This window comes from Trachypithecus francoisi, unplaced genomic scaffold (genome assembly GCF_009764315.1).
Source record: "Trachypithecus francoisi isolate TF-2019V2 unplaced genomic scaffold, Tfra_2.0 Lachesis_group9, whole genome shotgun sequence".
Lineage (NCBI taxonomy): Eukaryota > Metazoa > Chordata > Mammalia > Primates > Cercopithecidae > Trachypithecus > Trachypithecus francoisi.
The window spans coordinates 57,293,890-57,307,506 of NW_022681474.1; the positions used below are offsets into that span (position 1 = coordinate 57,293,890).

Sequence of the window (13,617 nt, forward strand, 5' to 3'; positions counted from 1 at the left end):
ATGGGATGCACTGTCCAGGCAAGAGCTGTCAGCATAGTTAGGCTTCTCCCCCAAAATGACTCCAGGGAAGGCTGCATCTGAACACCACCTTCCCCTGCAAACTAGACTTGCTGTAGGTAATTAGACCCAGGTTGATTTTGGGCCAAAAAATATAAAAAGGCCTGCCAGGTGGATAAATTACAGAATCCATTAGGCTTTCATCGTATGGACTAAAAGATGAGGAAGAAGGTGCTTTTCCCTGAAATACTAGTGTCTAGAAGATTACTTTTTGGATTATGTTAGGAGATCAAGCATTCCTCCTCCAGGCCTCTGGGGATGTGTACGAGTGAACATCTAACATGACTTGGCTATTCACTGCGATAGGAAATCACGGCTGCCATGAAACCTACTCTAGTCATTGATCCAGGAGGCTTCCTTCTCGAGATCCAGGCCAGTAAGAGTGTCGCACCCTCCTAGCCTGGGAGGCTCCCCGAAGCTGCCCACTCAGAGCCTCCCGGGTGTGCAACTGCCTCCTCCTGTGTGCTCAGATCCATGCTGCTTTCCCCTTCCCTCCCTCCCTCCCTCTTCCCATCGATCTTTTGGGAGCACCCCCTCTGTGTGAGTTACTGTGATTACGTGACAGGAATGTCCCATTGATCAGGACACCAGACACCCCTTCAGGAAACAGTCCCTATTGGAGAAGATGGTCAAGGGATCGGATTGGTGATTACAGGGTGTTTGACATGTATTGTACCAGGAATAAGAACAGGGCCTTTTGGGAGCACACGGGAGGGACATCTGACCCGGACCAGGGCATTGTCCGATAGAAATACAACATGAGTCACAAAGGCAAGCCACATACTTCATTTTGAATGTCTTGTGGCTATATTTTTTTTAAGTTTAAAAATGTGAAATGAATTTTAAGAATACCTTTTAACTAAATGTATCTAAAATATTGTTATTCAAGATTCTGTATGTAATAGACATAAAATTGAGATGAATCTGCTGCATAGTTTACTCACAGCTTAGAAATTCCCTTCTTCAATGGCACTGGCCACATCTCAGGAGCTCAGCAGCCACAGGGGCCTGGAGACTGCTGCCTTGGAGTCTGGGAGGTGGGGAGGTACTTCCTAAAGAAGCTCAGCTGAGGCTCAAAGGTGAGGGGATTGGAAGGTAATGAAGTGGGGGAGGAAAAGATACTCCAAGGAGAAGAAAGCCCATGTGCAGAGGCTCCTACGCAAGACAGGGAGCCTGGCAGACTTGGGCCATGGGTCACTGGTCATATGGGTGGGGAGGGTGGGGAAGGGCAGGAAGAATGGCCTCTGTGAACGGAGAGGCCAGCAGGCAAGGTCAATACCAGCGCATTTGTGCAGAGTAACCTGCACCTCTTCCTGCAGCAGTGGAGCCCAGGAGTGTGTGATGGTGAGGTGACTTCGTCAAATGAGTCTCTTTAGAAGGATCTGGAAAAATGTCCACAGTATATAGGGTGGGATGAGGGGCTGCAGGCAGGACTTAGGGGCAGGAAAGTCACCTAGAAAGCTGCTGCCATCACTGGCTGAAGGTTAAGGCAGCTTGCACTCAGACAGCAGCCAGAGGGTAAGAGATGGGCTCAGGAGGACGTAAAGCCTCACCATGGGGTGACTATATAGATGCAGGGGACAGAGGAGGAGGAGAGGTCAAGGGCTTCCTGGCCAGGAAAGCAGGTGTGCGGTGGTGCTGTCGGTGACCAGGAACACAGAGGAGGGCAGGTTTTGTGGGAGAAATCCTCAGTTATCTGAAGAAGACACTGCATTTTAGGTTGTCTTAGCTCAGGCTACCACAGCAAAACACCACAGGCTGGGCGGCTGAAACAGCAGACATTCAATTTCTCACAGCTCTGGAGGTTGGAATTCTAGATCAAGGCGTAGCTGAATTGGTTTCCACGGTGGGCCGTTTTCTGGCATGTAGATGATACCTTCTCACTGTGCCTTCACAGAGAGAGACAGAGAGAACTCTCTGGTGTCCCTTCCTTCTTTCTTATTTATTTATTTATTTATTTACTTACTTATTTATTTATTTATTTAAGACAGAGTCTTGCTCTGTTGCCCAGGCTGGAGTGCAATGGCACGATCTCAGCTCACTGCAACCTCTGCCTCCCATGTTCAAGTGATTCTCTCCTGCCTCAGCCTTGAGTAGCTGGAACTATAGGTGCCCATCACCACGCCCAGCTAATTTTTGAATTTTTAGTAGAGACAGGATTTCACCATGTTGGCCAGGCTGGTCTCAAACTCCTGATCTCAGGTAATCCACCCGCCTCGACCTCCCAAAGTGCTGAGATTATAGGCATGAGCCACTTCACCCAGTTGGTGTCCCTGCTTATAAGGACAAGAATCCTATGGGGTCAGAGCCCTGTTCTCATGACCTTGTTTAACTGCATTTACCTTCTTAGAAGCTCCATTTCCAGATCCAGCTGCGCTGGGGTTAGGGCTTCCATACATGAATACTGTAGGGACACGATTCAGTCCAGAGCAAGGTTCCTGGAAGCCATCCAGGGTGGAGAAGCTGCGATGGAGGATTTGGGTCCCAGGCTGAGGAGAAGGGTCCGGGATCCAGGCTGGAGAGCCATGTGGAGGTCACCCTCCCCCACCTGCGCCGTCTGCTGTTCACAGAACAAAGTCCGCAGACTGACATTCAAGGCCTTGACAATCTGGGCCATTCTTCCCCTCAATCCTTAAATCGTAAGCACAAAGACCTTCACCTCATCCCCAAAGCCAGCCGCTGCTACCCCACCTCTGCCCACGTGAAGTGGGAACTCCTGCACTCCTCACTCCTCCAGGGCAGGACCCTTAGCCAAACCAAAACTGACTGCCATGGCACTTCTTCACTGTGCCATTATGGAGAGAAGGGAGCAAGGCCATTGCATGTGGTTACACAAAGCAAAACTAAGACCCTGGCTAAGAGTTGGAGGGAGCAGATGCTAGCTCAGGCTACACCAGCCACCTTGAGGAACTGCTTCTCACCCTGCAATGTGTATGCACAGCTCTGGGATCTACAAAGAGGGAGATTCTCCCTCACTCTTTAGGTAGAGGGTGGGCCTGATGCTCTAAAGAGGTCAGGCAGATCTGTGACCTATGGACTCTGCTTTGAGTCGCATGATGGCATGAGTGGTACAAGGTTAGAAATAACCAGGTCCATGCACGTGTGTGTCTTTCCACACTATCAAGCTTTTATTGAAGCTATTTCAATCACAAAAGCCATGAGCTACATGGAGTTCCCAAGAAGGCAATTCTCCATCGCACTTCCCAGTCACTAGGGAGTCATGGGCACATAGCCCTGGACATACAGGCTCAAGTCACCCCACAAGCCAGTCAGTATTGCACACCATATATCATAGTGTACTTAATCAATATATGAATGTTATAGGCTAAACATTCTACAACAAACAAAGTAACATTTAGCATCAAGAGGCAAAACAGAGAGAAGAAAAATGTGAATGAACCAGTCCAGGGGTAGCTAAGAAGACCAAAGGAGCCCTGGTCTAGGCTGGGTGGCCCATTGGTCTTGCAATGCACAGTCTTTGATGCAGCAGAGCCTTTTGAAGCAGATGCTGAGCTCTTATCACAAGTGACTGCAAGATGGCGTCAGTTAGGATGGCCAATTTCAGGCTGCTGAAGGCCTAATCTTTTCTAGTCAGTCCTCTGGTGAGAACAGATAAAGTGGATTCTTGTTTATGACCTTATCTTGTTGGATGCAGTCATTATTTTTAAATTTTATTTATTAAACAAAACATCTTATCCTTGTTGGTAAAGTGCTCCGTGAACATAAAATGGAGTCTTTTTCTAAGATAGAGTTAGTTAAGGGTGCTCTGTACACACAGCTCTTCAAGATGTGTCCAGAAATGTCACAGAAGTGAATGAGCGCCCTGTCGTGGGAGGTAGTCAGACACAGGTTGGACAACCACAGGATGGGGAGGTGCACTAAGGGATCGTGCTTGAGATTCAGAGATCTACTATTCTGCTGAGGTTACATAGTTTAGGCCCTGAGGACAGCGCAGAAGGTCTCTATGCCTCGGCACGGAACTTTGCTGCGGGAAGCTGTCTCCGACAGCTGAGGGCACCCTACAGAAATGCTCCTCTGCCATCTGCTTTCCTTCCTTTGGGACTCTCTTGTCACATCTGTTCTGGCCGACAAAATGCACCTCCAGACTCCAACCACAGAAAGTGTAGATGACCCAGGCCCCACTGCTGCTGGGAAACCCAGGCTGCACTGGGACAGGGGCCACACTGCACAGGGACGGCTCCAGCTCACCAGGGCATGACTGGGAGACCAAGGCCCAGCTCCTGGAACTGGGGAGTCCTCTTTCTGGGGCTCCTGGAATCCCCAGGGTGTCCAGCGCACTCCCTCCCAACTTTCTCTCTCTCTCCCTAGAGTCCAGCTTCCTGTCAGCCCTGCCCTCTCTTCCCTCTCATCCCCCATTTCCCTGAATAAAATCCTCCCATCTTCTGCTCTTTTTCTCAGGGACCCCTGACTTATCTAATGACCTTGAACAATTTTCTTCAGGAGTCTGAGTGCCTTTCATAGCGAGCGCTGAAAATACACTAACTAAACCTGATTCATCTTTGCTGTAAACATGTCTCTTAGTTTCTTAAGTACTTTTATTTCTGCTCATGGTACATTTTTTGTTGTTGCTGTTTTCAGAAGTTTTTAAATTTTATGAAATACAAATTAATTCCCCGGAGGGTATCTTCCTTAACCCCACCAAAACTTCAAATTCCCTCCCCTCCGTTGCACAGTGCCTGATATTTGTCCCTAAATCATCTATCAGCTCTTAGCAGAACATGAGGTCAACTCATTAGCAAAGTCCCCAGCTTTCTGGAAGGCAGTTTTGCAATCCCTTTGCCCTTCCTAAGGGGATCTCCCTCCCGCGTAAGTGGCTTATCAGGCATATTTTCAGCAATGACCATGCTCTTCCCAGGGGGGCTTCTGGTGAATTAATTTTCCCCAAAGCATTACAATTACAAAGCCCATCTTCATCCTGGAATCTGATAAATATTCATATCTCTCCATCTGATTGTTTTCATTTCTTTACTTTTACATTTGACTCTTCATGCTGTGTAAAATATCCTTATTTTTTAAGGGTGGGGAATACTTTGAAGTACCATCTCAGATGATTCTATAATAAATAATTGCCGACTCATTTATTTTTCAGTTCATTTATTGTTTTAATATTTGTCATGCCATTTGTTATGTCCCCAGCAGAGAAGTACGAACACCTGGCTTGCTTTTTGCTTCCTAAGCTGTGAGTACAAGAAGGCAGCAAGATGTTCCAGGCCTGGGTCAGGAACCCATCAATGTTGGGCAGGCCCTGGAGGAGTCGGTTGGCTCAACTAATCAGTGAGGCCTTAGCATGAAGACAGGTGTTTATCAGCAGCCCAGACAGAGGCCAGACTCAGAGCTTGGCAGAGTGCAGGAGCAAAGCTCCACAGGACCAAGGAGCAGCCAGTAGACAGCTATCCCGGCTGGCAGGTATGCACTCCAAAGAGATCCACTGTCAAGAAGGAACCAAGACACCACTCCACACCCATTAGGATGGCTACGAGGAAGAAAACAGAAACTAACAGATGTTGGCAAGAATACAGAGAAATTGGAACCCTTGTGCATTGTTTGCACAAGGAATGTAAAATGGTGCAGCCACTGGAAAACAGTATGGCAGACCCTCAAAAAATTAAACACAGAATTACCACATGATCCTGAACTCCACTACTGTGTACATACCCAAAAGAATTAAAAGCAAGGACTTGAAGAGGCTTTTGCATATCCCTGTTTATAATATCATTATTCACAACAGCCAAGAAGTGGAAGCAACTCAAGTGTCCATCAACATATACATGGATAAGCAAAATGTGGTCTATACATACAATGGAATATTATTTAGCCTTAAAAGGGAAGATAATGCTGACACGTGCTATACCAAGGAAGAACTTTGAGAACATTATGCTCAAGTGAAATAAGCCAGTTACAGAAGGACAAATACTGTATGATTCCACTGACATCAGGTACACAGAGGACCTCATAAAATCACAAAGACAGAAAGAACAGTGGTTGCCAGAGGTGACTGGAGAAGAGAATGGAGACTTGTTTAATGAGTACAGAGTTTCTATTTTATAAGATAAAAAGAGTTCTGGAGATGGATGGTGGTGACGGGGGCACAATATTATGAGTATATTTAATACCACTGAATTGTATGCTTAAAAATGTTAACACAGTCAACATCATGTTTTGTGTATTTTACCACAATAAAAACAAAGAAGAAGCCAAGATAGGGAAGGGGACAGAGAAGACTATGTCCCCCAAAAGCCTGGGAAAACCCCTCCATTAAGAGAAAATAAAATCTACCCAAAGATGTAGAAAGCATTTCAGAAAGTGCTGTGCATGTGATGATTAAGCATAGCTGGATTCTATCTTGCGTCAGAATGGTTCTGGGAAGTGAAGCCACTTTGATAATCAATGTCTCTGCTTCATCATCCTTTTTCTGTGTTGCAAATTCACTTAAAGAAAGAAGGTAAAAGAGGAACTGCCACAGCTGGGAGCATTTTATCCCTTGGTTCCCAAACCAGTGATTTCTGCATTTATTTGGACTACAGTGTTTTCCACTCATTGAAGCCTAATCAAATTTTGTGGTTATCTCTGTAATAGTTAAACTTTTATATGCAGTTACACCAAGAAAATGTGGACCCTTAAAGAGTGGAAAAATAGAGTGGAAAGTATGAATGTTAACTTTGTAAACCTTAGTCAAGCAGAACTATGGGACATCCTTTGGTGCTTGTCCGAAGCAATTTGAGGATAACAGAAATTCTGTACAGCAGTAACCGACCTGCCCAGCAGGCCTGGAGCCCAGCCCTGAGGATGAGGCCTCATCTGCACTTGGCTGTGTGACCTTCGGAAAGTGACTATGGCTCTCTGGTGTTCAGTTCCCTTTATGTGATTTAGACACACGTTAGTTGGCTAGTTCATGGTGCTCCTCATTCACAGGCTGAAGGGAATGCATGACTGGCATCACAGCAGCTCTGTCACCAACAAGCATGGGATCCAACCAGCGCTTGGTGTATGAGAGAAACTTAATAAATGATGTAATGTGCGCAATCATTATTTGCTCAAAGGGGCTCACTCGGTGGCATGGTTGGTCTGCCCTGCACGGTGTGGAGGTGTCTGCTGGGGCTGGAGGTCACCATGGCTCCACTTGTGTCTGGACCCCCTTCAGCTGGGCGGCTGGAGCGGGCAGGAACTGGCCAGGCCGCCATCTCCTGTGAGGTGTTCAGAATTCCTACACAGCAACTGCTTCCAAGAGGGCAAGGGGGCCTCACTGGAAACGCAATTCTGCTTCCGGCCAATTCTGCCACATTCTGTTGATAAAGAGAAAAGGAAATGAACTCCACCCACTGATGAGAGTAGCAGCAGGCGTGTGCAGGGTAGGGAGAGAGCAAGGACAGAGACGTCCCACCACCCACTGCCCCAGAAAACTCAAGCGTCTGTTTTACCACATAAGTTACAATCACAATCTTACCTGTCCTAAAAGCTTGAGGAATCAGGCTTTATGCTATGTTGTATTATTTTCCTCTTGCTGATATAACAAATTATAGGCTGAGCATTCCTAATTTAAAATAATTAAATAATTTCAATAATAAAAGTTTAAAATATGTTAAATAATAAATGTTACCTTCAGGCTATGTGTACAAGATGTATATAAAATGTAAATAAATTTTATATTTAGACTTGGATCCCATCCCCAAGATATCTCAATATGTATGTAAAAATATTCCAAAATCTGAAAAAATGCAAAATCCAAAATCTGAAACAGTGCTGGTCCCAAGCATTTTCGACAAGGGCTATTCAGACTCAGTGGCAACACTTTTTTTAATCTTACAGTTCCCGAGGTCAGGGGTCTGAAGTCAGTTTCACTAGACTGAAATAGACGTGTGGCCCAGGAAGAAACTGTTCTTGCCTTGTCCAGCTTCTAGGGGCTGCTCCTCCTCCCTCAAAGCCCGTCAAGGCCGGAGCCTTCACAGCACTGCATGGAGAGCCTTCCACCTCTCTCTCCCACTGTCAGGACATGTGACTGCATTGGGCCCACCTGGAGAATCCAGGACCCTCTCCCCATCCCCAGGTCACCTGACTCACAATCTGCATTCCATCTGCTGCCTTAGTTCTCTCCTACAACATAACTTGACACATTCACAGGTTTGGGGGATTTGGATGTGGACATTTTGATTGGCCATCATGCATCCTACCACAGTCACCATTTCGGTTGTTTATAATATTTTCATTACTTTGGATAATATTTTGTAAAAAAAAAAAAAAATTAATTGCCATAAAGATGTAGCCTCTTTCCTCTATTCGAGTCTGCTAAGTTGCTTAAACATATACAATTTTTTTTTAAATAGGCTGTAAGCGGGAGCCAAGGGACTCTCTTCTGCAGAATGTCCATAAATTTTACTATGGGAGAGTGGAGATGGGGTACCTATCAGAAGCTGTTGTGATTGGAAAGTGGGAGGGGTATTAGGACCTTATCATGGGGACAGGCTCGCCCTTCCACCCAATGTCTGGATGTCACACTCCCCAAAGCTAGACACTGGTGCATTAACACTTTGGTGCTGGCTACCACATTATTTAATGAGGCATCCAGGTGGCAGGGAGTTCCCTGAAAAACTCCAACCTACCCGCGCACTGGGGCAGAGCCTCTGGAGGTTCACGCTGCTTGCAATGGAGAGGAGCCGGGGCCCTCCTCTTCCTGTGTGGAACCTGGGATTCCAATGGCCAGGTGGGAAGCGCTCTAGCAGGGACTCTGACCCTGCGAGAGTCCCTGTTTCCCCGTTTTCTTCCTTTTCACATAATAAAACCCTGTCTTACTCATTATTCAAGTTGTCTGCAAGCCCGAAGTTTTGTGGTCATGGGACAAAGAACCCCATCTTTGGCTGAACTAAAGAAAAGTCCTGCAACATTAGGAGGCTGAAAATGTGACAAATGGAAGACCAAAAGAAGCCATTTTCTTCAGGGGCAGCACATGATTTCCTGAGATTTTATTTATAATCTTCTGAGTTTAAAGATTGTAATAGAAACTAAATTTCCACTCCTATTTCATTCCTATTACTATAGCCGCCCCTCCCCATCCATGGGAATACATTCCAAGACCCCCAGTGGATGGCTGAGCATCGGATTTTAGGGAACTCTATATACAATATGTTTTTTTCTATACATACAGACCTATGATAAAGCTCAATGTATGAATTAGGCACAGTAAGAGATTAACAACAATAACTAAGAATAAAATAGAACAATTATGACAATATACTGTAATAAAAGTTATGCAAATTTCGTCTCTCTCTCAAAATATCTTATTGTACCATACCGAAGGTAACTGGAAGCCCCGAAAGTGAAACTGTCAACAAGGGGAACTACTGTATAAGGGATAGAAAGAAGCTGAGAGTCAACCCAAACTTGTTCATTTAATGAGGTCATTAAAGAGAGAACTCAACTATTGCACTGCCTAGGAAAATGAGCAGAAAGTTATACAAGCTGTTCATGATGTAGATGAACCTACTGCATGTCTAGCAGTGAAAATAAAGTAGAAAATCTTTTTTTTTTTTAAGAGAGGTAGCTAGGGTGCTCTTGCCCAGAAATCCTGACATCTCACTTGTCTTCCCAGAGTTGAGAGTTGGTGTTCTGACAAAGCGTAGTTCATAATAACATGGGGAGAACGCTGACATAGGGGGAAAAACTACTCGTGGAGTCGGCTTCACAACTACAACTGGGCATTTCCATGGGAACTCGGCCTTGCCATCCAGGGAGACTGAAGGCTCCAGAGCAAGGCTGTAGGTTCATGGGACTCTTAGGCTGAGAATCAGCCTGCACATCCTGATCAAACCTTATCATGCCCTGGGAGGCAGGGTTCTGAGTCTTCACTTGACCTTCTGCTTGGAGAGTTTTATGGGATCAGTTGGTCAACATCCCAGTCCCAGGCAGGGCAAACGACTCTTAGACTCAAATGTGTCCATCAGGTGAAGTGGCCAGGGGTTTCTTCTGTTCCCTCCTGCTGCCTTTGGCTCTATTAGCCCTAGCCTGATGTAAGCTGATCTACTACTAAACCACGCCACACACAATCTCCCATTGGAGGTGACCCCAAATTCACAGTATTCACAAGAAAAGTGCTTCAGTTTGTACTAACGCTAATGTCCTACTCCAGGATATACCACTGCAGCACCAATGATAAATCAGAAAGAGAACTACAGACCTGGGTAACAGAGTTAAGATTCCTCCCCATGCCAAATTAAAACCAGATGTTCTCAATCCACCAGCATGCTCCCTCTGTCCTTTCCCTTCTCCCACAGTTCCCAGGCTAGGGAACGAGGTACAGCCCCATTAACAGACACTCTACTAGTAGAGATGAGGTCGATCGTCTGAAATGCTGAAGTGGTGCTCTTACCATTCCATTAATCAAATCATATGGGAATTATGTTGAAAAGAAAGAGCGGTGGCTTCTGCATGGGAAGTTTCGGAATTCTCATCCCAAATTGACTCCGAGTCCATTTCCTTGTCTATGAAGTAGAGATAAAGCCTTGGCCTTGACTGCTTCCTTCACAGTGGTTGATGAGGATGAATGAGATAATGAAAATGAAAATTTCTTCAAAAATGAGAAGAGTCAGTATGGCCTTTATTGTAACAACTATGTTTTACTTACACATTAGCAGTTGTATGAAGGGGAAGGAAAATCACACTGAAGAAGAAAGAAAATAATTTGCCTCCATGGTTTCAGGTTCTGCGGTTGACCAGAAGGCCTGGAACAAAATCATCCTTCAGGAAGATTCCCTGAGCACTGGAAGAAGGTAAGGATTCTAAGGAGAAGTGTGTTCATGTTCTTAACACAAACTTCAAGGGACACATTGGCTATTCTATAAAAGGGGTTTAGCTAAGAAGAATATTTTTTAAGTTGATTTAGCCTGCTAGTTCCAGCCAAGGTAGAGCAACCCCAATTCATCCCTAGACATCTCTCTTGAAAATAAAAAAAGAATTGCTGAACATAACATAAAAGTTGAACATAAAAAATTAAACACAGAATTACCAGATGACCCAACAATCCAATTTCTGGGTGTTTACTCAAAAGAATTAAAAGCAGGGACTCAAACATAGCTGTGTATCCCCACATTCATAGAAGCATTATTCACAATGGCCAAGAGGCAGATGCAACCTGAGTGTCCCATCAACAAAGGAGATAAACAAAATGCAGTACATGCAATGGAATGTCATCCAGCCTTAGAAAGGAAATCCTGACACATGCTACAACATAGATGAACTCTGAGGACGTTATTTCAAGTGAGATAAGCCAGTCACAAAAGGACAAATACTTCAAAAATCATGGCGACAGGTATTAGAATGGTGGTTTCCAGGGGCTGAGGGTAGGCAGAAATAGAGAGCTGGTGTTTAATGAATCAGTTTCAGTTTTGCAAGATGAAAAGCATTCTGAAGAAGGATGGTGGTGATGGTTGCCCCCCAATGTTCATGTACTTAGTGCTATACTAGGTATACTTAGAACCATACACTTAAAACTGGTTAAATCATACATTTTGTGTTATGTATATTTTACTACAGTAAAAACAGTCAAATCTAGGAAGACTCTGAGAGGTGGAAAGAGCAAGGTGACTTCTTAGAGACCTTGGGACTTAGAAAACCTTGAGACTCAACATAGTGCTATGTTGAGGTGCCTGGATTTTCTTTATGCTCCCATGTAATTCAGCCAAATCACTGGAGAAGCTTGCAACCTGGAACCACCAACCACTGCAGACAGACATGTCCCAAGAAAAGCCTGCTTCCTGCAGCTGCAGGACTGGGGAAATAGCAGTCTAACACAACAGAAGGTCTTTTTGAAATTAACTATTCTTCCCTAGCCAAACATCCATGGAAAACCTTCTGCCAATGGTCAGCGGGGTGGTCTGGGGAGATGAACCCCTCTCTAAAACCTGTAAGTCCAAATCCTTCCTTGCCTTTTCCTGGCTTCTGGTGGTTTTCTGGCCACCTTTGACATTCCTTGTCTTGCAGCTGCATAACTCAGATCTCTGCCTTTCTCACCCCATGGCATTCCTCCTGTGCAGGTCTGTCTTCACATGCCGTCTTCTTCTAAGGATGCTGGTCATATGGGATTTGGGCTGCCCTACTCCATTGTAACTCCATCTTAACTAATGACATCTGAAATGGCCCTACTTTCAAGGGTCACATTTTGAAGTACTGGTGGTTAGGACTTCAGACATGCAATTCAAGCCATAACATGTACCAATATCAGTTTCCTGTCTGTGATATCATACTGTAGTCATATAAAATGTCACTACTGGGGGAAGCGGGTAAAAGGCATGGCACTCTGTGCATCATTTTTGCAACTTCCTATGAATCTATAATTACATCAAAATCAAAAGAGTTTTAAAAAGTATTATGTTACATAAACGGAGATCTAATAGGGACTCTTACTTCATTTTCCCTCTTTATTGACACATTTTTGGGCTTTACATTTCCAAGTATTTTTCATAAGGCAATCAATTTTATCCTCTGTTTTTCCTGTGGTTTGCCCTAAGTGTTTGCTGAATATATTGCATACTTTTAAATAAGCTGGTCAGCAGCTTTGAGACTTTGGTGATATTTCTCTTCTCATTGCAATCCCTCTTAAGAATTTCAGAAATAAATCACCAAGCCCGTATGAAATGACAATTTCTCAATCCTGCAGATAGTAGAAGGCACTGTCATTCTAAAAAATCTTCACTCCTCTTGAGTTTCAGGTTACTGTGGTCTGAGCTTGGAACAATGGTAATATTTCTTTAACTTCTTTAGGGAAGGCCTGGGTTTTGTGGTACCTGTAAGTTCCTAGAAATGACCTGATGGGAACTAGGAACAGAGCCATGAAGAGTAGAGCCCACTGAAAAAGGACCACTGGAGTCCAGCGCCTGTTCCTTTCTCCTGTTCACTGAGGTGCATGAGGCAGAGGGGCTCATCCTAGGATAAGCTGTAGCCCAAGGCCTGGGACCATCACCCATGCCAGGGCTTAACTGTTAGGACGAGTATGAAGGATGGGATCCCAGTACGCAGGCCAATCTAGAAGTCACACAGTGGCAGAGACAATAAGGAGACCCTAGCAACTGTGCTAAAAATCTGACCCCCGTGGGTGGGGGTAGAGGGAGTTGGGGCACTGTATTAGTTTCCCATTGCTGTGTTACAAAGCACCATGAACTCAGCAACTTAAAACACCATGTGTTTACTGTCTTATAGTTTCTGTAGATCAGAAGCGTGGGCAAGATCTTTGGCTGAGGGTCTCACCAGGCTAAAATCAAGATGTCAGTAGGGGTACAGTCCCCTCTGGAGCTGGGTCCCCTTCCAAGTTCATGTGGTTGTTGGCCAAATTTAGTTCCTTGCAATGGAATGACCAAGTCCCAGCTTTCTTGCCAGGCGATGGCCAGAGGCTCTTCTCAGCACCTAGAGGCCACACCTGCTCCCTGCCACACCAAGAGGCCACACACCTCTCTCCCTGGGTCCACCCAGGCAGGGCCCCTAGGGACACAAGACTTACTTCCCCAAGACCAGCAGGGCATCCCTCTCCTATTTGGAATCTCTCTCTTTAGAAAG

General features: G+C 45.2%; 1 long non-coding RNA gene across 1 annotated transcript; it reads right to left on the reverse strand.

Moving 5' to 3' along the window:
* Positions 1-861: 861 nt before the first annotated feature.
* LOC117082084 lies at positions 862-3,583 on the reverse strand. The gene is made up of 3 exons (XR_004436447.1): positions 3,458-3,583; positions 2,400-2,617; positions 862-1,946 (listed from the first exon to the last, which is right to left on the reverse strand). It is a non-coding gene; the product is annotated as an uncharacterized LOC117082084 (long non-coding RNA).
* Positions 3,584-13,617: the final 10,034 nt, after the last annotated feature.